The 21,418-nt window shown below is 44.5% G+C and overlaps 1 protein-coding gene across 1 annotated transcript in view; it reads left to right on the forward strand.

Moving 5' to 3' along the window:
- LOC121878331 overlaps window positions 1-21,418 on the forward strand; it is a 55,825-nt gene that overhangs the window by 913 nt on the left and 33,494 nt on the right. The window lies entirely within an intron of this gene.

Here is a 21,418-nt window from a genome sequence, read left to right on the forward strand (position 1 = left end):
TACTGGGATGTTATTCTTATAAAAATGTAATATTAACCTTCAATTATTACGGTTTTGAAGCTTTGATATCACATGTTATAATTATGAAAATCAAAATGTAAACATGAGTAGAAAAAAAAAGTTTTTACTCCTTGAGGACGAGAGGGCGGAAGTGTGCATTTTAGATTCCAATTTGATTGTCATGTTTATATCCTTCAGTAAGTGAGTGAGCGAGATGTGTCTTTACATAACCAGTTAAGGGAAAATCCTAATTCGAGCCTTGTGTTGCGTGTGCTGGGCTGCTGCCCTGACCCCTGCTCACATCCTCCTGTTTACTTTACGTCGCGGGAACAGCTCATCATGGTCCTGTAGGTTCGGTCACTCTTTAAGTTTGTTAAAACCCGGACATAGTATATTTACTCCTGTTTATTTTGTTTTAAAGGACTCAACTTTTTTACATATTCATTCCACAGTGTGGGTTTTGCCTTTGGGTTCTTTCCATGATCATTGTTTTGGTCTTATCCACATTTATCTCAAGTCCTGTTTAATTTGCTATTTCCTTAAAGGTTATTGCCAGCGTATTTACTTCTTGGATGTTGTTGCTTACTATATCCAGTTCATTAACTTATACGAGCATTCTAATTTGGATCTTCTTTAATTCATTTCCTTCCCACATATGGTGGATTTTTCTTGATATATATATATATACACACATATACATATGGGTACGAACTGTCTTGTAAATTGGGTACGACTTGACATGTTCTGATGGGTACGAGTTGTCCAGCACGGGGATTACTATTGTGGAGCAGAGACGATACTTATCAGACTATCAGTAACCATTCTCGACATTAAAATACTGCACTTGAGAGAAGCTGTGATTGTGTTGGTACACTATCAGTTCTCTCCTTGTGTTGGTGCTTTCATACCTATCTCCTTGAGCTGCCCGGTTCACCTGAGGTAGAATGACACTATGGCTACATATAATTGTAATAACTAACGTGAATTAACAATAGATGCCTGTACATACAACACACACAATACTAAGCCTTTAATAAACAAGGTAGCATTTTGGCCTGCGCTTTCATTTCCCCAGTTCTAAAGTTAGGGCTCCATTCACCGCTTGGGTTGACTGGTGGTGGTGCTTCCGCTGGGAAGTGTGTAGGCCAGCACGGTAACCACTCTCACCACCGGACCTCAATACATGCATTCGGCAGTTTATAAAGTTCACACTACATAACTTACAACAGAATATATAAGTAAAATACTCCCTGGCGAATAAAAACAAGCCATCATTGAACTCGCTAATATTAACAAGAACGGACCTCTCAGCAATCTCTCGTCCATTCCTGCTAAAATCTGACAAAATTCACCGTTGGATTGTTTTCATTCGCAGGAACACATGGAGACAGATGCCAACTTGGCGCCTCATAAGCCAATTCAAAGTAATGGGAGTAGCAGCAGCCAGTCGTATCTTGAAATAGCATCTTCTGAGAGGAGTAAATATTTAGTTGTTGCAGGTTAATATATATATAAGCGCGGCTCCCTTGAAGGTCTGTTATATCTTCACTTTATTCAGTATTTCGTCAGTAAAAAGCTCATGTCTATTCCCTTTAAGTTATACTCCTCTGATACGAGTAAAAGTTCGCGTGTGGTTTGTCGACCTCCGGAACACTGTAAATACGGGATCCCACCTGACCTCTCAATCTGACTCCTGCCTCTCCCTCATAACAAACACCCTGACCCCCCCCCCCTTGAGCTCCCTGATACCAGAAACCTCCCTGACTGACCCTTGGAACTCCTTCACTAATGGAGCCCATCAGACCCTTGGACTATCCTAATATCAACTCCTGGCCCTTGGAACTGATAATAGAACTCTAAGAGACGTCTTCCCCAGGAGTCCTGACCTGCCGCGAAGTGTATTTATTTAAGTGGAAGGATATGTTGGTTATACGTGGCATGCTAATGTAGTGGTGATGTGTCGCCGGGGTCGGTGGGGATGGTGTGGCGTCAGTCGGGGTCATCAGACAACATTAGCGGCTGGGTAGGGATGGTATGGCGTCAGTCGGGGTCATCAGACAACATTAACGGCTGGGTAGGGATGGTATGGCGTCAGTCGGGGTCATCAGACAACATTAACGGCTGGGTAGGGATGGTATGGCGTCAGTCGGGGTCATCAGACAACGCTAGTGGCTGGCTGGGTAAGTCAACCGCCCGCCAACCCTACACCCGCTATCACCTCCTTCAGCCACTACCGTCTGTTGAATCTGGTCAAGAGTTAAAGGTTTCAGTTAACAAAGGTCACACAATACTAAAACAACATTTATGATCAGCTGCTTTTTATTATTGTTTTAAGAACATAAGAATGGAGGAAACCTCAGCGGGCCTATTGGCCCATACTGGGCAGTCCCATTTACACCTAACCCCTATTGCTCATATATCCATCCAACCTATGTTTGAAGCTACCCAATGTTTACCTATCTCGCGCCTTAATCTAAATTTGTCTAATTTAAAATCATTGTTACGAGTTCGTTCCTGGTTGGATAGTTTGAGTACCTTTGTTATATCACCTTTGTTTAGCCCTGACTTCCATTTATACACCTTGATCATATCGCACCTCACTCTACGTCTCTCTTGTTGTCTGCTATGGCACATTTTACACTTGCACCTTTTACTCATGTCTACTATGGCACCTTTTACTCATGTCTACTATGGCACCTTTTACTCATGTCTACTATGGCACCTTTTACTCATGTCTACTAAGGCACTTTTTACTATTGTCTGCTATGACACCCTTTCCTTTTGTTTACTATGGCATCTTTTCCTCTTCTCTGCTATGGCACCTTTTCCTCTTCTCTGCTATGGCACCTTTTACTCTTGTCTACTATGGCACCTTTTACTCTTGTCTACTATGGCACCTTTTCCTCTTCTCTACTATGGCACCTTTCCTTGTTACTGTGGCATCTTTCCCCTTGTTGTCTGCTATGACAATCCCCCTTTTTCCTGCTGTCATCTGCTATGGTTAGTCACACACAGGTCTCACCGGTACACCTACCTAGTTTCTGGCATATACTTGTGCCTGTATAGCCATCTCGGTCCCTACCATACCATACCATACCATACTATACCATACTATACCATACCATACCATACCATACTATACCATACCATACCATACCATACCATACCATACCATACCATACCATACCATACCATACCATACCTTACCATACCTTACCATACCTTACCATACCATGAAGATTGGGGCTCAAGTCTTAAAGTGCCCCAGTCCTCATAGCTTAGGTTAGGCTGGTTTATTCTTGGTTGGGTTATGTGAGGTTGGGTTCGTTTAGTTGTGGTGTTATGTTCAGCATGCTTGCCTCGCAAGCGAGCAGACCCGAGTTCGATCCCCGGGCAGGGTAAAACTATGGGCAAGTTTCTTTACGCCATTTGCCTCTGTCTACCCAGCAGTAATTGGGGACCTGGATGTTAATCGACTGCGGATCGTATTGTGGGGTAATGGCTAACCAGTGCAGTTGCCGAGTTGTCCGGTCTTCTCGGACTATTCCTTGACACTGGGTCATGCAGCTCGTTAACTTAGGGTGTGGTTGTTGTGTTGGCGACAGCTTCTACACCTTAAACAAATTCACGTCTAGGTGGCCCTTGGGCCGGCCATCCTCGGTACACGAGGGGCGACCATTATTATAATTACTATAATGTTGGGTTAGGTGACGTAAGGGTGGATTTGGCGAGGTTGGGTTATGTTAGTTTGGGTTGGGTTAGGTTGGAGCCCATTTTATCCTTTATGGAAGCTTTATATTGTAATGTAACGTATCCAACTCTGTACATCAGTTAAACCTAACCTCATAACCAGTCTCAGAAGCTGCGGTCGTGGCGCCACATATCCTGGACTATGTTGGCGAAAACTTGGCGAGTCAGAATTCCTAGTAGGATGGGTTGCCAGTGCCAGGTAAGACAGGCTGACAAGACAACCAGAGGAGGAGTTTCCCCATAACCCTGATTAGAGTCTCACCAGGACGCCAGATTACAACACCTCCAGGGACTACTTTATCTCACAGCATCACGCACTGTAGGTTGTCTCTATAGCCAAGAGACCCCCCCCCCCCCCTACACTACACTATGCTGCATTAAGTTTCTGTTTTATTCAAAGTTTAGAGGTAAATGCCTAGAGTCTGTAATTTCTAACATCTTCACAGAGTCGCGGGAAACTAGTAGAGGACTCGACGCTGGTGGTGAAGTGTGTTGTGGGCAATAAAATTGTAAGAATCAAAAACAGTTGTCAAGCGTTAACCCGATAACAAGTTACGATGTGTATCTGATGAGGCAAATATTTGTGGTTAAGTTGACCTGCGGCCAACAAACACTCGTTGGGGGAGCCTGATGCAGCCAAGACCAGCGGCCTCTGCTCCACCACCTCGGATATCACACCCTAAAACTCTTCACTTTACTGGAGATACTGTAACGCTGTCACGGTAGAAAGAAATGTTGGAAACCTAAGGGAATAAAAACAACATGAAAACACGAAGAATGTGTTTTTTCTTCAGTTTAATGAGACAGGTGTGGATGCTGAAGTAAGATTCGCTACCCAGCCGTTAAGAAGAGCACCTGTCATGGTGTGTCCTCAGGCAGTCGTCTACACACCGCTCTTATGATGTTCATTCACGCTATCGTGTTGCCTTCATTCATGATTTTAAGTTGGTGTCCTCTGGCGCCTCCTCCCTGTCCGCTGGCGGTATGTTGCCTTACCACGGCCACTCCACCCACCCTCCACACCCCTCAGCCGCCGGTGTGCTGCAACACTCCCATTTTCTTGGTTGTTATGCTAAACCAATGCATGTGGAGGCGCTTACTCTCTGCTTTGTCATTCTGTTATGCTTGTTCTCTTCAACAGCTGTAGTATTGTTATATAATTATCTGCTGGGTACACTTTAAAAGTCTCTCATAATTTAGTTATTCCTGTTGATTTAAAGACTAGATTTTTAAAGTTTACCTTACCCAAACACTGCCGTTGACTCCTTAAGTATACCGAGTGGGTATATTCTAAGATTCGTTTAAGTACCGTATGCCATTTTGTTTACTAACACAAGTTTTTTGTGTTTATACGTTCATTAAAAAACTGACCTGCAGCATTTTGTTAAGAGTCTGTCGGCTGTCTGATAAAACTACTTAATACACTGTGTATTATTACTAGACCAAGTATACAACACCAGTCAAGTTGAAGAACAAAGGTGGCGTGTTGTATACCGCGATACTCGTGTTATTGATCCTGCTGAAGGTGGAAGTGGAGTCATGTCACCAGGCAGCACCGTCGTCCACAGTCTTCTCGACGAATCTCTGTCTGACGTGTAGGCGCGGAGCACACCCGTCATCACCTTATTTCTTGGACGACCTAACATTCATGAATAAATTGTTGCCATTGAAAGATAATAATAGTTTTAGTACAGGTTAATTTCATTTGAGTTTACCCCAGTGAGTCAAGAACAAAATGCACAGCTCTAAGTTTCGATACATCAACATTAAAATATCAAAATAATTGTGTTTGAACATTTCCCTCGTCATCCAACTTGGGTCAACTTGACTACGCCCAAGACTTCGACGATCGTGCCTCTATCTGTTCATATGTGTGTACGAGTATTATCACCAGAATCTCCCTTCCTAAAAAAAGAAAAAAAAGAAACATTACCTCATAGGCAGTCAACGATATGTAAGGAGAACACTTCCGGCTTTAAAAAAAAAATGTCAGCGGATGATCATCTTAAAGAAAAATACGTCTCCAGTTGTAAATCCGATTGAAACTTGAATAATGTTCCGTTTGTATCTGAGCTGTGACTGACTTTGTGGTGTATAGTATATATATTACCTCTGAGGAACCTGACCACTGAGAATATCCCTAATTGAAGTTATGCCTTGACGGTCGTGGAGAAAATACAAGCTACAAGTTAGTGTTTTAGGAGAAAGTACAGTACTCAATCGTGCAGTAGCAGCCCTGTGTTAAATGATAGCCTTAGTGTCACTCTTGGCAAGATTTAGGTCAGAGCTTTCAGTGCAATTAAGCTCAATGTTATTAGCTGTAGCTGTTTTTGCAAGATTTTCATTGGAGTGTGGGCAGTAAAGGCTTCGCGTATAAGGTTACCATGAAGAGATTTGAGACTAATTTTTAACTAGTTTGTATATGAAATGGAGAAGGCTTTATCCCGACCACCATCATAAGTCATCACTGTCAATGTTGTCGTCACTGTAAACAGACTTATCTTCTGACAACACTCGGGTTGGGTTGGGTTTTTTTTTTTATTGTCTCTTGGTGGGTGATTTTGACGTATTTATTTTTTCACGGGTCATTAATTTTTATTTATTTATGTTTATAGAACGATCAAAGGTTTCATGATACCTTTGTCAAGTATTAGCTCTTTGGGTTTGTTTTATTTATTGTTTTTTTTTAACCAGAGTTGCCAAATTAAGGAAGGAGGTGGAGGAGGAGGAGGAGAAGGAGGAGGGAGACTGCAAGCCAAAGTAAGTGCAGCGTTTGGTTCGAGGCGAGGCGGGGGCTAGGCTCCTCATTCTTAAGAAGCTCACGGTGTCGAACCACAGCCCAGGCCATGACACAGCGACGCCGCCCACACCACTGCCGCTGGTATCAAGGGACAGAGATCATGGAGATATAGTTTAGGTTGTGGTTGTTGTACAGCGTCTGGGGGATGATGATGTGCTCCTCGATCCTCTGCTGACTCCTCCTCTGGTGGTGTCCTTTTGGAGTTGTTTATCTTGTGGTTAGACGTGCTGAGATTTCTGGTATTGAGGTTTATCGATATTTTATTCTGACACACACACACACACACACACACATACACACACACACTCATACACACACACACACACACACACCACACCACACCCACCACACACACACACACACACACACCACACCACCACCACTCACCACCACCACCACCACTCACCACCCCACACACACACACACCACACACCACCACTCACCACCACCACTCACACACACACACACACACACACACACCACCACCACCACCACCACCACCACCACTCACTCACTCACACACACACACACACACACACACACACACACACACACACACATACACACACACACTCATACTCTCTCTCTCTCTCTCTCTCTCTCTCTCTCTCTCGACTAGATCTGCTTTCTGTCATGTTGATCCTTCATCAAATAAATTAATTAGCTTTTTATCACGGTAAGATGACTTTAATATTATATCTTAGGCTGTTTCACCATAAATTAATGAACTTGAAGACTCTACCCCTACTTATATTAGCATTTAAAGATTAACCACTCTAATGCTAACCTAATTAAACCCAACCAAACCATCCTAACGCTCACCTCACCTAACCTAACCTCCTCCCTCAAATAGCGTTAGGGTGGTTAAATCTTAAGGTGATATAAGCTGGGGTGGAGATTCTTCAGGTATTCATAGATTAATCCCTGGTGTGGTGAATCACGGTACATCTGAACATTGTACGTGCTTAATTTATCAGTTTGTTGAGGGATTATACATAGTGGCGTCACCAGTCTCGTGTGATTGAGACGGGTGTTTGAGAGATGATCAGGTTTTTAATTGAAGAGTATTTACATTAGTGGATGATTTAACTGACTAAAAGATATTTTCCGTAGTCATGATAAACAGCGTGAGAGATATTGAAAAAAAAAATGTTACTCAGTTGTTTAATTCGGTAATGGTGCTGTTCAGTGTGGTGTAACAGTTAGCAATAGACTGATGGTATCTGTACCTGTTGTGTTTCACTGGTATAGCCTGTGGCCGGATGTTCAAGTAATTTGTTAGTGGTGCGTGAAGATTGTCAGTCAGAAGTGTTAATTCAGAATGTATCGTCAACAACAACGAGAAATACTTGTTTTCTTGTTCAATAAAACACGTGATGCATTTTTTACGCTGAATAATACAATTTATCTGGAGAGTAAAAGAAGACGTAGACGGCCAACTGAGGGATTATTGGGGTTTGTTTCCTCGCAGGAGTGGAAATACAATCAGCAAGTACACCAGGAGATGGTGGTGAGTTGTGTACACTGTAGTCAGGCGGGCGGTGAACTCTTAACGTCAGTGTTCGTCGCCTTGGCTAAACTTTCTGCATAATAGTCAAGGAACTGGTGCTGGTGCCAGCACTTGGCGCCACACACACTGATGTTCAAAACTTTCTACTTGTGGATGGGTGTTGACTGTTTCTCTGCCAATTTTAGCTAGGCGTCGTTATGTACCTATTTTGTAGCTATTCTTAGAAGCTTTAAAAAGCCGATACAGGAATTATTTGTCATTGTATTCCTAAAGCTAGATGGCAGAATTCCAGTGAAGGTGACAGTGTGGTGACTTTAACCCAACCTTATGTGACAAGCACTGTACTGCTATCCCAGCCTATATCATAAACACGTCGCGTCGTGCACACACAATAATGTTGACTTCTGTCCTGTTAGCTTTTAATCTTCAGTATGTCGTCATGTGGCTTTGGATGCCGTATATCTTGCAGCAAACCAAGTTAAGAAAGTCACAAATAACAGTAAATAGTTTTTGTGCGTCACGTCTGCGGTCGAAAATAAACCAGTCAAGGTAAATATACTTAATTTTAGTTCTTATCCAACTGAATTTTTTTATTTATCGTGAAAAAAACCTTGAGACGGCTAAAGCCAGAGGTAGTGGTGACGGGCTGTACAACGCGTGGTGGGCACCTCATAACTACTCTTGGTGTTTTAAATTACCCGAGACAGGTAGTGTGTGTTGCTGGTCCAGTGCTTCTCCCTCACAAGCTGTTGAACCACAGTACATGGCGCCTGGTCTCGCTGTCTCTCGATACTAAAGACTGGTTATCCGCGTAAGCTTTTAATTATCATTTTCTGTTAATTTCTTTGGGGATGAAATTATTAATGTACAAAATATAACCTACCTTACCAGAGCCTCTCTTGACTTAAGACTCTTACCTCAACCAAACCTTTTTTCATCTCTCTCTCCCGCTCTCACACTCTTGTACATATTTGGTGTTTGAAAATGTAGTTGCCACCCCATGCTTTGCTCTGCCTTGGTTGCTTCGCTTCCCGGCCAACAGGTCCTGCAGGCCTGGGGGCGATTTTTTCCCTCCCAAACGACATAGTAATGGAGCTGATTCTGGCGCGCCTGATACTCGATCGGGAGGGATGGAGGGATGGCCAGTGTAAAATCGCAAGACAGTGGGGTGGGCTGACAGTGTTATTGTAGATGTGCAGCTGTACACTACCACACACACAAGGCTCTCTCTCTCTCTCTTAAGGTTCATGTTGCTCCTGGGCAATAATGCATTATTAGAGACGTGGAATTAATTTATTTGATTGTTTGTAGTAGTGTTTTCATCATCTGTTTGTCATTAACGAAAAATGGAACAGGAACGGATACTTATCATCTATAGTATACGGTATTCTCTTAAGATATTCAAAATGGATTATATTAGTCACCTTAAATATTTTACCTTTTTTTTACAATTTATTTTAAAGGGTTTACATTGACAGCTGATGAGATTTGCAACGTGTAGTCCAGAGCGCTGAAGGAAAAGCCAGCACACCCTCCGCCTGCCACACCTCCAGCAGGTTCCCAGAATTACATTGAAGGCCGTCATCTGCTTTAGGCCCTCCTGCTCTTGCACTTATCCCTGCTTTTTCTCACCTCTGCTGCTACGTCTCATGTTCCTTACACTGCTGTTCTGTCACTTCCCTCATACTGCTGTTCTGTCACTTCCCTCATACTGCTGTTCTGTCACTTCCCTCATACTGCTGTTCTGTCACTTCCCTCATACTGCTGTTCTGTCACTTCCCTCATACTGCTGTTCTCACTTCCCTCATACTGCTGTTCCTGTCACTTCCCTCCTTCTGCTGTTCTCTGCTTCCTCATACTGCCTGTTCTGTCCTTCCCTCATGCCTGCTGTTCTCACTTCCCTCATGCTGCTGTTCTGTCACTTCCCTCTCATACTACTGTTCTGTCACTTCCCTCATACTGCTGTGTTTCTCCCCTTCCCTCATACTACTTTGTTCTCACTTCCCTCATGCTGCTGCCCTTGTTATGTTCCTCACTGTCTGGCACTTTTCTGTACAACTTCCTGTTACTTTTCATGTTATACACTCCTCCTGGTTGTGCTTTTCATGTAACACACACACACACACACACACACACACTGTCTAGTTTAGCTACTTTTCATACTGCCACTCTCCTGGTAGCTACTTTTCATGCTGCTCCACCTCCCGCTACTTTTTATGCTGTTCATGCTCCTGCTACTTCTCTTGTTCCCATTACCGCATCGCCTTCAGTCCGTCCGATTGTTCTGTCAGAGCCTCGTGATGTATCAGTCCATTGTCAGGTGAGCATCCCTTCCCTAGTGACCGACCGTTCCTTCACTAACGTAGTATTATATATATGCTTTTGGTATACAGGAGGAGTTCATTATATTATAGTGAATAAGACTAGATATACCGTATATAATTGTAAGATTCGCCAGGTTTATCGTTGTATAGTGTTCAGGTAGCCTTTGTTGACAATAGTTCGTTCTGGCACCGCAAAGACTAAAATCCGGATTTTTTTTTTGTTTTTTAAGATTCGAATGATGTTTTTTGTTGTCTTCGTAAGTTAGGACGGGTTTAAACTACAACCAGAAGGAGATTGAGATATGCCTGAGTCTCTTAATTCATGGGAGGGAGAGGAGAGCGGAGGAGTGAAGATGAAATAAAGTATACCTACAAGTTTTAAACAGTCTCCCTGCCCAGAGTGTGTTTTTGTGTTCCCCCGATTCATTATACAAGAGAAGGAGAAGTTCACTCACTACTCGTCTGTCACTTGTAGGCACTGTAAACATTACTTTCAAGGCGGTGGGTGTGTTTGTCCGGTGGTCGATACTGGATCAATATGCGGAGACTGGCTGCAGTATTAAGTCACTCAAGCTAACACCTGGGAGGACAGTGCAACTCTTCACTCTTCGTAAATGTAAGAAAATATAAAAGTGAAAAAGATTACTACGTGTTTTCATTCGGTTTTAAGTAAATTTATATGAATAGGAAATAACCTTTACTGTTTATACCTTTAAAACCATAACACAATCCTACAAATACTACACAATACAATATTTCATTTTAATATATTACTATAAAATACCTCTTAATTATTTTCTATTTAAATTAAAATCATAGTTCTACATAACACTTAGCTATATCACATTAGTAAATCATTATTACTACAAAATGCCACCCACCCCCCCCCGCAATACCCACACACACACACACGCACGCACACGCACGCACACACACACACACACACACACACGCACACACACACACACACACACGTTAAATATACTTCCCTTGACTCGCGAACATAATGCAAATTGTACATAAAACATATCTCTAATGTGTTTTTGCTGGGAGACAATTTACCAAGCGAGGCGATAGTGCCATCACCACTTCTTTTATCATCGTGTGCGTCATTAACTGCAGCTACGTCACGGAGAATGTCTTTTGATGTGAAATTGAGCATCAGACCCTAACGCTGTTGATTGATGTGTGCCTGTGTGTGGGGCTATTGTCGTGTTTATTATTATTATTATTTTTATTATTATTGTATGTTTTTACAATTATTGCCTCTATCTTTCCCCCAAAATTAAGCATTAAATCCGTCACATCTGTACATCTGGCTAGGGTGTACTGCCTCTTTAAGTGAACCACCGAAGAAGAAGAAGAATTATTAACCATGTGGCCAAATTTCACATTGTCAAACAGGGTGATGCAGCTTATCCTTCCTCAGCTCTTCTACTACCACCATCACCACCATCATCCCCCCCCCCCCAGCACTCTAATCTAGTGTTTGAATATATAAACTACTTTCCCTTTTCCATCATTCCTTATAGAGATTTGTATTTGTGTGTGGATAAGTCAGTCAGAGAGGAGGTTAAATTTAACGCTTTCTCGATCAACTTTCTAAATCTGCTGTTGACTCCGATTTTTTTTTTTAATAATGAGGAAATTGATAGATAATTCGCTGTGATATGTTAATGATGTTAATGAATTAGAATAGACACGTCTTTAAGGACAATCATATCCATTTTACGGGGTAAGGCTTGGTTACTGCTGGGTTAGGAGGATAATTGGTGAAAATGAAGTCGGCCATGCTGCCTTATTTTGTCTTGAAAGTTGATACGACACACACACACACACACACACACACACACACACATACATACATACATACATATACACACACACGCACACATACACACACACACACACACACACACACACACACATACACACACATCCCTCCCTCAATGTAAGTTTGACAGTGGTGTGTGTGATTGTGATGGTGTTTGTGTGTGTGCGCGCGTGTGGTGGTGATGTGCGTGCGTGCGTGGTGGTGGTGGTTATGTGTGCGTGTGTGTGGGTGGTGGTAGTGGTGATGTGTGTGTGGTGGTAGTGGTGATGTGTGTGTGTTGTGGTGGTAGTGATATGTGTGTGGTGGTGGTGGTGATGGTGATGTGTGTGTGGTTGTTGTATCAGTGTGTGGTGGTGGTGGTATGTGTGTGGTGGTGGTGGTGGTGATGGTGATGTGTGTGGTTGTTGTATCATCGGTGTGTGGTGGTGGTGGTGGTGATGGTGATGAGATGTGTGTAGTTTTGTTGTATCAGGTGTGTAGTGGTGGTGTGTGATGATGTGGTGTGTGTGTGTGGTTGTATCGGTGTGTGGTGTTAGTAGTGTTTCTCCCTGCATGCTAGATGTAGGGTCGGTGTGTGAGGTGATGGAGGTGTGAGATAGTGTGTTTGACCAAACAGTGGGTCGCCACACTCACCACCAGGGTCCTCCCTCTCCTCTCTCCCCCCTCTCCCCCTCCCCTCTCTCCCCATCTCCCTCCTCCCCCCCTCTCTCCTTCCCTCACCCCCCTCCCTCTCCCCCCCCCAAGTTCATGAATATTGCACGACACAGCTCGCTCACCCGCCCTGCCTGTGTTTACCACCAGACATAACCTGAAATTCTTCCTGCTGGTGCTTGCATGAGTGAGTGTGTTGCTGCTTCCTGCTGGTGCTTGCATGAGTGAGTGTGTGTGTTGCTGCCTCCTGTGAGCTGCATGGTTTCTTTAGCAACTCGTACATTAACATTGGAGGTTGATATATATCCTTGTTAATTTTGGTACTATGATACATTTAGCGGGTGCTCAATAAACTAGCCGATGCCTGCTACAATATTAAAAAAAATTATACCAAAATTAAAAGTCTTAAATTTTAAAATGTGTTGTCGAGTGTGAAAATTGAGACGTAGTGAACTTTGCTACGTCTAAATTCACAAAACGCGAAGATTTAGTTATTAGAAAGTTTGTTTATAACTGCCTGTAGAGTAGAAATTTATGTATAAACTAGAGCAATTATGTGATTATCTTAAAACGTGTTGTCTTAACCAAGATACGAATATACAGATACTTAACCTAACCTAACCCAAACTGACAACTTAACCTAACCTAACCCAAACTAACAACTTAACCTAACCTAACCCAAACTGACAACAACAACACCCAAACTGACAACAACCAACCTAACCCAAACTGACAACTTAACCTAACCTAACCCAAACTAACAACTTAACCTAACCTAACCCAAACTGACAACTTAACCTAACCTAACCCAAACTAACAGCGGCTTCGCCTAACCTAACAATTTTACCTAACCTAACAACTTAACCTAACTTAACCTAGACACGAATCTAAATATACTTAACCTGGTCACAACTCGGCAATAAGAGAGGTGGTGCCTTAACCTTTTATGTGGGGGTTAATGTACTAAGTCTTATCAGTTATTGACCCTTGGAGTATGATGACATATTCAGGATCTTAAGTCATTATACTTAAGGGGTTAAGTCACCGAAGTCAATCGTTTAAGTCATCATAGTCAAGGGGTTAAGTCATCATACTCAAGGGGTTAAAATCATCTTATTTAAGTGGTTTAAATCATCACACTCAAGGGGTAAAATCATCATACTTAGGGGTTAAATCATCATGCTCAAAGGGATTAAATCATCATACTCAGAGGTTAAATCATCATACTCAAGAGGTTTAAATCACCATACTCAAGGGGTTAAAATCATCATACTCAGGGGATTAAGAAGAAAAGGCAAGAGAGTAGGAAAATATTTAAATAAACCAAATTGAAGTCAGTACTACATCTCGGACATCAGGGGGGGGGGGGTCCATGGCTCTTGGTTTACGAGAGGGTCGACTACCATGACGTCACAACACATCCCCGGGGGTAGAACACGGCCATAAATCCCACCAGGTAAAGTTGTTGTGGTGGATCATGTAAATAATGCGAGGCGCAGCGGTGAACCAGCGGCCGAGAGGTTTACTGTAGGCCATATAACAGGGAGTCTAACCCATTTGGATTTTACGATTTTTTTTTATTTTTTTTTTATTTTTTACGTAACTTGGGTTGAGAGGATGTACCCAGTTACCTTGTCGTTTTGTAAAATCTCGGTATTTTTTTTTGTGTGTTCGTGTGGCTTCATAATATAACCAGATAGATAGAGAGTTTTCACATCAGTATAGGTAAAGGGTAGAAGAACTATTTATTAGCACACGAACACTTTGGTGACCTGATCATCTCGTGTCGTAGGTAAAGTTAAGCCCAGTTAAGAGTCGTTTCTTTACTGGGGGTGGGGGGGGTGGGGGGGGGCACGAAGCGGTACACACCTTTGAGGATCTAACCCGGAGGACGACGTGTCTTGGCGGGGTTTGAATCAGCTGTGTCGTGAGTACAGTATAACAGCGCCCCTCCCCCCCCCCTCCCTCCCTCTCACCCCTCCCTTGGGCTCTTCCCCTAATACCTGCCTCACTTCCCGGTAGTCCTGGCTTCCCTCTGCCAACACATATACTACCACCAACTCCTTCCGGTATGAACCGCCCGTCCGCCCGCCCAGCTCGACCGCCTGTCTGCTGGAAATTCAGTGGTAATGTGTGCCCCAGTCGCTGTGTCATCCTGTGTCTGTGTGGATGGTGTGCCATGTCACCATATCCTCCCCTCCTCCCCATGTCACCCCGTGTCCATCCCCTCCCTCCCCCCCCCCCTCATGGAGTGTGGGCGTAGAAGAGAGAGGTGGGAGCACCGCAATGTCTTAATGCTCTCATTGTAAACACTTCTTTAACACGCTAGCCCACATCCCTCCAACCTCCCTCCTCCTCCTCCCTCCCCACTTTTCCCTCCCTCCTCTAGCCTCCCTCCCTCCTCCCCCAACCTCCCACTCCCTCACCTCCATCCCCAGCCTCCCTCCCTCCCCAACCTCCTCCCTCCCTCCTCCCTCCCTCCCTCCATCCTCCCCAGCCTCCCTCCCTCCTTCCTCCCCAGCCTCCCCTCCTTCATTCTTCACCTATCTCCCTCTCCCTTACCTACCCTCCTCCTCACACACACACACTTACCCTACTTCCTACATCCCCTTCCGCCCTCGCTCTTATTCACCCACACTGAGCCTCCCACATCCACCTTCATATACGGTACACAACTTTCTTATCCCCGCCTCTCTCTCTCTCTCTCTCTCTCTCACCCCACACCTCCATCACCCGCTATCCCCCCTCTCCCTAAACCGCCCACCTCCCTAAACTACGCCCACCTCCCTAAACCACGCCCACCTCCCTAAACCACGCCCACCTCCCTAAACCACGCCCACCTCCCTAAACCACGCCCACCTCCCTAAACCACGCCCACCTCTCTCACTCGACCTTCCTCTTGGTGACTTCCCTGTGTAAATGTGAACCTAAACAGAGACTTGTTGAACACGGATAGTTTATGTAAATTTATATGTATTAATATTATGTTCTTGCTTAAATTGATGCCAAAAGAGATGACTTCAACACTACAGCGAGCCGGCACAATAAACCAGACCGGGATTTATCTTCGTTGAATCTGTGGCAAAGTTGTCAAAATTCTCAAGCTTTCAACTAGTGATATTTTTATTTATTTTTAATTTTTTTTTTTGGTGGGGGGGGGCGTATATTTTTTTCTTATCAATATCATTTGACCTTTTTTATGAATGCAAACTTTTTCTCGCTAATTCAAACTTTTTTTTTGCAAATTCATACTTTTTTTTTCTTTTTAGATTAAATATATATATTTTTTGTATTATAATGTAAGAATAGTGTCTCAATTGTTTACGTTTTTGTTCTTTTTTTTTTTTTACATTGTATTGTCATTCTATAATCTCTCTCTCTCTCTCTCTCTCTCTCTCTCTCTCTCTCTTCCCCGGACGTTGGAAACTTTCACTTGGCTTCAATATTATAATTTTTTTTTTGTCACTCGTTGATTATGGTGTGGAGGTGATGGTTGAGTGAGTGACGGGTTCATCGTCGTCATCACCTTTGTCTGGAGTCCTCGCCTCCCTTACACGGTTGGCTGGACCTGGTGTTGCGTCCTGGCTGCTTCGTCCTGGTTGCTGCTTTCGACTCCTATACTTGTCTTGCCTCATGTATATTATTATTCTTGCTTCTCACGTCCTTTCCGGCTTCTTGTGTCTTGTTCCTGGCTTCTTGCGTCCTTTCCGGCTTCTTGTGTCTTGTTCCTGGCTTCTTGCGTCCTTTCCGGCTTCTTGTGTCTTGTTCCTGGCTTCTTGCGTCCTTTCCGGCTTCTTGTGTCTTGTTCTTGGCCTGTCTAACACACACACACACACACACACACACACACACACACACTCTCTATCTTTCTCGTTAATTTTTCCACACCGTTGGGTCTCCGTCTGTCGGCAGTTCTTTGTGTTGCGTATCTTGTCTTTCCGGCGCCGCCTCCCGGTCTCACTGCCTGGGGTCACGGCTGCCCCCTAGCGGCAGCCACCTCCTCTGTCTCTAGTGTAGCGGGCGGCTTCCTCCCCTGCCCTTCATGTTGGACGCCTCTCTCACCTGTGTGCTGGTTTACAGTACCTCCTGCCTCCGTACTGTGATCACTAGAGCCTGGGTGATCAGAGAATACTTGAACACGATTTTCATATTCACTTTTGAAGACCTTGACTAATCCCCGGGTATTTGTTGGTAACGTGGTGACAAGTGTAGGGCGTGAACTGGTTAACATCAGCGCCCCAAACTTGTCAGCTTATGACACACAAATAAAAGAAATATATTTTGTGGACTAATAAAGGTGATCAACAGAATATGAACATTTTCTTTTATTATCCCTTGATCATGCAGGCGCCAGTGGTCACAGTGAGGAGGTAAAGGAAGCCTGGATATCGAAGTCAGGTGAACCCAGGCTTACATCTCACTGTCTCCCGCCAGTGGTGGGTGGCGGCGGCTGTCGTGTGCTTGGTGTCATGCATGGCACCTCCTAGCGGTTCCTCGCGTTACCACTCACCTTCGTGTTCTCTTCTACCAAATGAGTTTACACCTGCAGTAGGTAGGTGGTGGTCTTGGTGGCTGTGTGTGTGGTGGTCTTGGTGGCTGTGTGTGTGGTGGTCTTGGTGGCTGTGTGTGTGGTGGTCTTGGTGGCTGTGTGTGTGGTGGTCTTGGTGGCTGTGTGTGTGGTGGTCTTGGTGGCCTCTTGGTGGCTGTGTGTGTGTGGTGGTGGTCTTGGTGGCTGTGTGTGTGTGTGGTGGTCTTGGTGGCTGCTGTGTGTGTGGTGGTCTTGGTGGCTGTGTGTGTGTGGTGGTCTTGGTGGCTGTGTGTGTGTGGTGGTCTTGGTGGCTGTGTGTGTGTGGTGGTCTTGGTGGCTGTGACAGGACATGGTATAAGATACGTAGTTGGTTGGCTTCCTGTCGCCACCACCTGCTTCTCCTTCACCCTTGGGCTCCTCCCTCACAGTAGGGCTGGGGCTCCTCCCTCACAGTAGGGCTGGGGCTCCTCCCTCACGCTGCTGGTGGTGATGGCGTGCGTGATAGCGGGGGAGGCGGCCGTCACCTGTCACCACGCCCAGCCTCAGATGGGTCGCTCCTCACACCGTCTATGTCTTAATAGCGAGTCGTTTGTCCTAATTTTAGTGTCTGTGTTAACCTCCATGACAGCTGTATTATAAACCTCACGCTGGAGTCTTATATATTCTTCTAAGCCAGCGTTAGTCATCCCAGTGCCCGCCTTTCCTGACGTGACCGAAGACAATTTTTTTCCGCTTGAGGAAGTTTTTTATAATGGGGTTTAACGTAAATCACTGATCACTTCTTTCATTTTGTTTTATTTTATTTTTTGTTGAACGTATTAGGAAGGAGGTGAGGGAAGGGGGTTAGTTTCTCACTGACGTGTTAGATTGATGATGATCTGACTGTTAACTGTATGGGAAGACTGACTGTTAACTGTGTCTAGGCTAAGGCAGATGTTTAGGGTTAGGCGTGTGTTGGTAGACAAGGCGGGCGTCGGGTGTAGGGGGCGTGGTGGTGGTAGGTTGCCGTGTCGGATTTGAGGGATGAGGCGCGGTAGTGGTGGCAGGGGGCAGGCTGGGCGTAGGTGGCGAGATATGAAAGTGATGGTAACCAGGCGAGGTGTGGTAGTAGTAGTAGTAGTAGTCAAGGCGGGGCGTCGTGGGTTCAGGTGCTGTTGTGGGGTGGTAAGAGTTCATGGGTTCATTTATGGGTCAGGTGGCGCCGTGGTCAGGGTATTTGGACGGTCGGATCCCCTACAGTCTTGCCCACACCAGCCCACACTCTGTCAAGGCACTTTAGAATACCTGTACCCACCCACCCACCCCACCCACCCACCCTATGAAGTTCCTTAACATATTATTTTAGTATCATAACTTAATTATAAATCCAAATGATACCAGATTAAAAAAAAATCATGATAAAAGAGCTGATCATAGCTGCGTTAGTGCGGGTAGCGTATTAAGCTAACGTATATATTTAGGAAAGCTTAATTAGGCGGAAGAGATATTGCTGTATCAGTACCGGTATGTCAGAAAACTGGCATGCATTAAGCTGACTAACGCAGATGAAAAAAATGGGATTGTTGGTGTTCGCCGTCGTAGGAAATTGATAATTGATTGTGATTGTTAATTGATTGATCACTGATAGATTCGCTGTGTTAAAAATATAAATAAATAAATAAAAATCCTACTCAGTCTTTTCCCTCGTATCTGATTCCGATAACGATACAAAGAACAACTTCAACTTATCTCTCCTGAGCCTCACCACGCCACACCCCCACCACGCCACACCCCCACCACGCCACTTCCCCACCCCCACTTCCCCACCACCACTTCCCCACCACGCCACACCCCCACCACGCCACACCCCCACCACGCCACACCTCCAACCGTTTATTATGTACACTGTTGATATTTTAGCCACATCCTAAAAATCAACGGTAATAAAAGTCGATTTGTGTTTGTGGAAGTTGTTATGGTTGATGGAAGGACGACCTATACAAGTGGGATCATAGTAAAGGTATAAATTATTGTGGCGAGTGAGTACAGCACCGTATTGTGAGTAAAATCTGAAGTGATATTATCAGATTACTTCACCTTGATGACCACAAGGCGGCCATTACATCGTAGACAATGGTGATAATACCAATTATAAGATCGTTATGAAGATGGAATACTGTTGTGTTAACCTCACTGTGTACCGTCCGGGAATAGGTCTATTTAATCTTTGTTTTTTCGGTGAAAGCATCAAGTACAGGTTAGGAACTAATATTTTTTTGTATTTTTTTTTTTAAATATTTTAAGCCTACTTTCCAGATGTAGAGACAGACTACCTTGGTACACTTCCGCCAGCCAACAGGCTTAGGGGAATAGCTTGTAGCAGTAGAGGTTCTAAAGGCTGTACTATATACAGTTTGGCAGCGTGAACAACTATTACTCAGTCGTGGGGAAGTGTACTCCTAACAGCCTGGTAAATATATATATATATATATATATATATATATATATATATATATATATATATATATATATATATATATATATATATATATATATATATATATATATATATATATATATGTATGATCGGAAGCTCCAGTAAAGCCGATATCAGAGTCACGGCTGGCAAGTGCCCTTAGGCAAAGACGCCGCGTCTAGTCAGGCAGGACGCAGGACACGCCACAGTGAGCAGGGCGCAGGTCACGCAGTGTTGCCCACAGCCAAGGTCCACAGCGTACCCTGTGTGCTAGGCAGAACCCAAAGCCAGTCTACAATAGCAAACGCTGGTCATTATAAGTTGGGCAGGACGATGGTCATTCTTTGTTGGGCAGGACACATAAATCCAGTTTGTGAATGAAAGTCACTGAATGAATAAATATACAATTGACTCAAGAAACTGAAGGAAGAAGCATGAAGTTATAGTCAATAACATAATGTGTAGTTTAAGGTGAGATTATTAACTGGGAATATAAAAGCAAATAAGAAAATATCCCAAACAAAGGTCAAGGAAGTAGAGTAGAGGGATGTTGGTCGGCGAGAGGAACCCACAGGCGAGTGTGTGTGTGTGGGCCAGACACACACACCACACTCACGCACAACAAGAGACGAACGAGAGGCCGCTAAATGGATGATGGGACAAGATATGATAAAACAAGAGAGGGAGGACGCGAGACTAAGCTGAACAAAGAGTGTACGCGGAAACTTTTATTCTTTTTAACATGATGTCTCCGAGTTTTTATAGAAATGTGTTTAAGAATTCTGGCGCCACATTTGTGATAGTTTGTAAGACACACACATGACTTGCTTTTAACGTCGGTGAGTTTAAGAGTGAATGGTGTGGTGGTGGGGGTGATGGTGGTGATTTATGCTCCACAACTTTGAGTATATAAAATCTGATTTGGTTTTATTTGTATAGAATGTGGTGTTGTAGTGATGGCCTCCTCCTCCTTCTCTTCATCCTCCTCCTCGCCCTACCCCTTCCCTTCATCCTCCTCCTCGCCCTACCCCTTCTCTTCATCCCTCCTCCTCGCCCTACCTCCTTCCCTTCATCCTCCTCCTCGCCCTACCTTCCTCCTTTCATCCTCCTCCTCGCCCTACCCCTTTCCCTTCATCCTCTCCTCCTCCTTCCCCTTCTCTTCATCCTCCTCCTCGCCCTACCCCTTCTCTTCATCCTCCTCCTCCTCGCCCTACCCCTTCTCTTCCTCCTCCTCCTCGCCTACCCCTTCCCTTCATCCTCCCTCCTCGCCCTACCCCTTCCCTTCATCCTCCCCTCCTCCTCCTTCCCCACCCTTCATCCTCCCTCCTCGCCCTACCCCTTCCCTTCATCCTCCCTCCTCGCCCTACCCCCTTCCCTTCATCCTCCTCCTCGCCCTACCCCCTTCCCTTCATCCTCCTCCTCGCCCTACCCCCTTCCCTTCATCCTCCTCTCGCCCTACCCCTTCCCTTCATCCTCCTCCTCGCCCTACCCCTTCCCTTCATCCTCCTCCTCGCCCTACCCCTTCCCTTCATCCTCCTCCTCCTCGCCCTACCCCTTCCCTTCATC

Source organism: Homarus americanus, unplaced genomic scaffold, assembly GCF_018991925.1.
Source record: "Homarus americanus isolate GMGI-L3 unplaced genomic scaffold, GMGI_Hamer_2.0 scaffold41027, whole genome shotgun sequence".
Lineage (NCBI taxonomy): Eukaryota > Metazoa > Arthropoda > Malacostraca > Decapoda > Nephropidae > Homarus > Homarus americanus.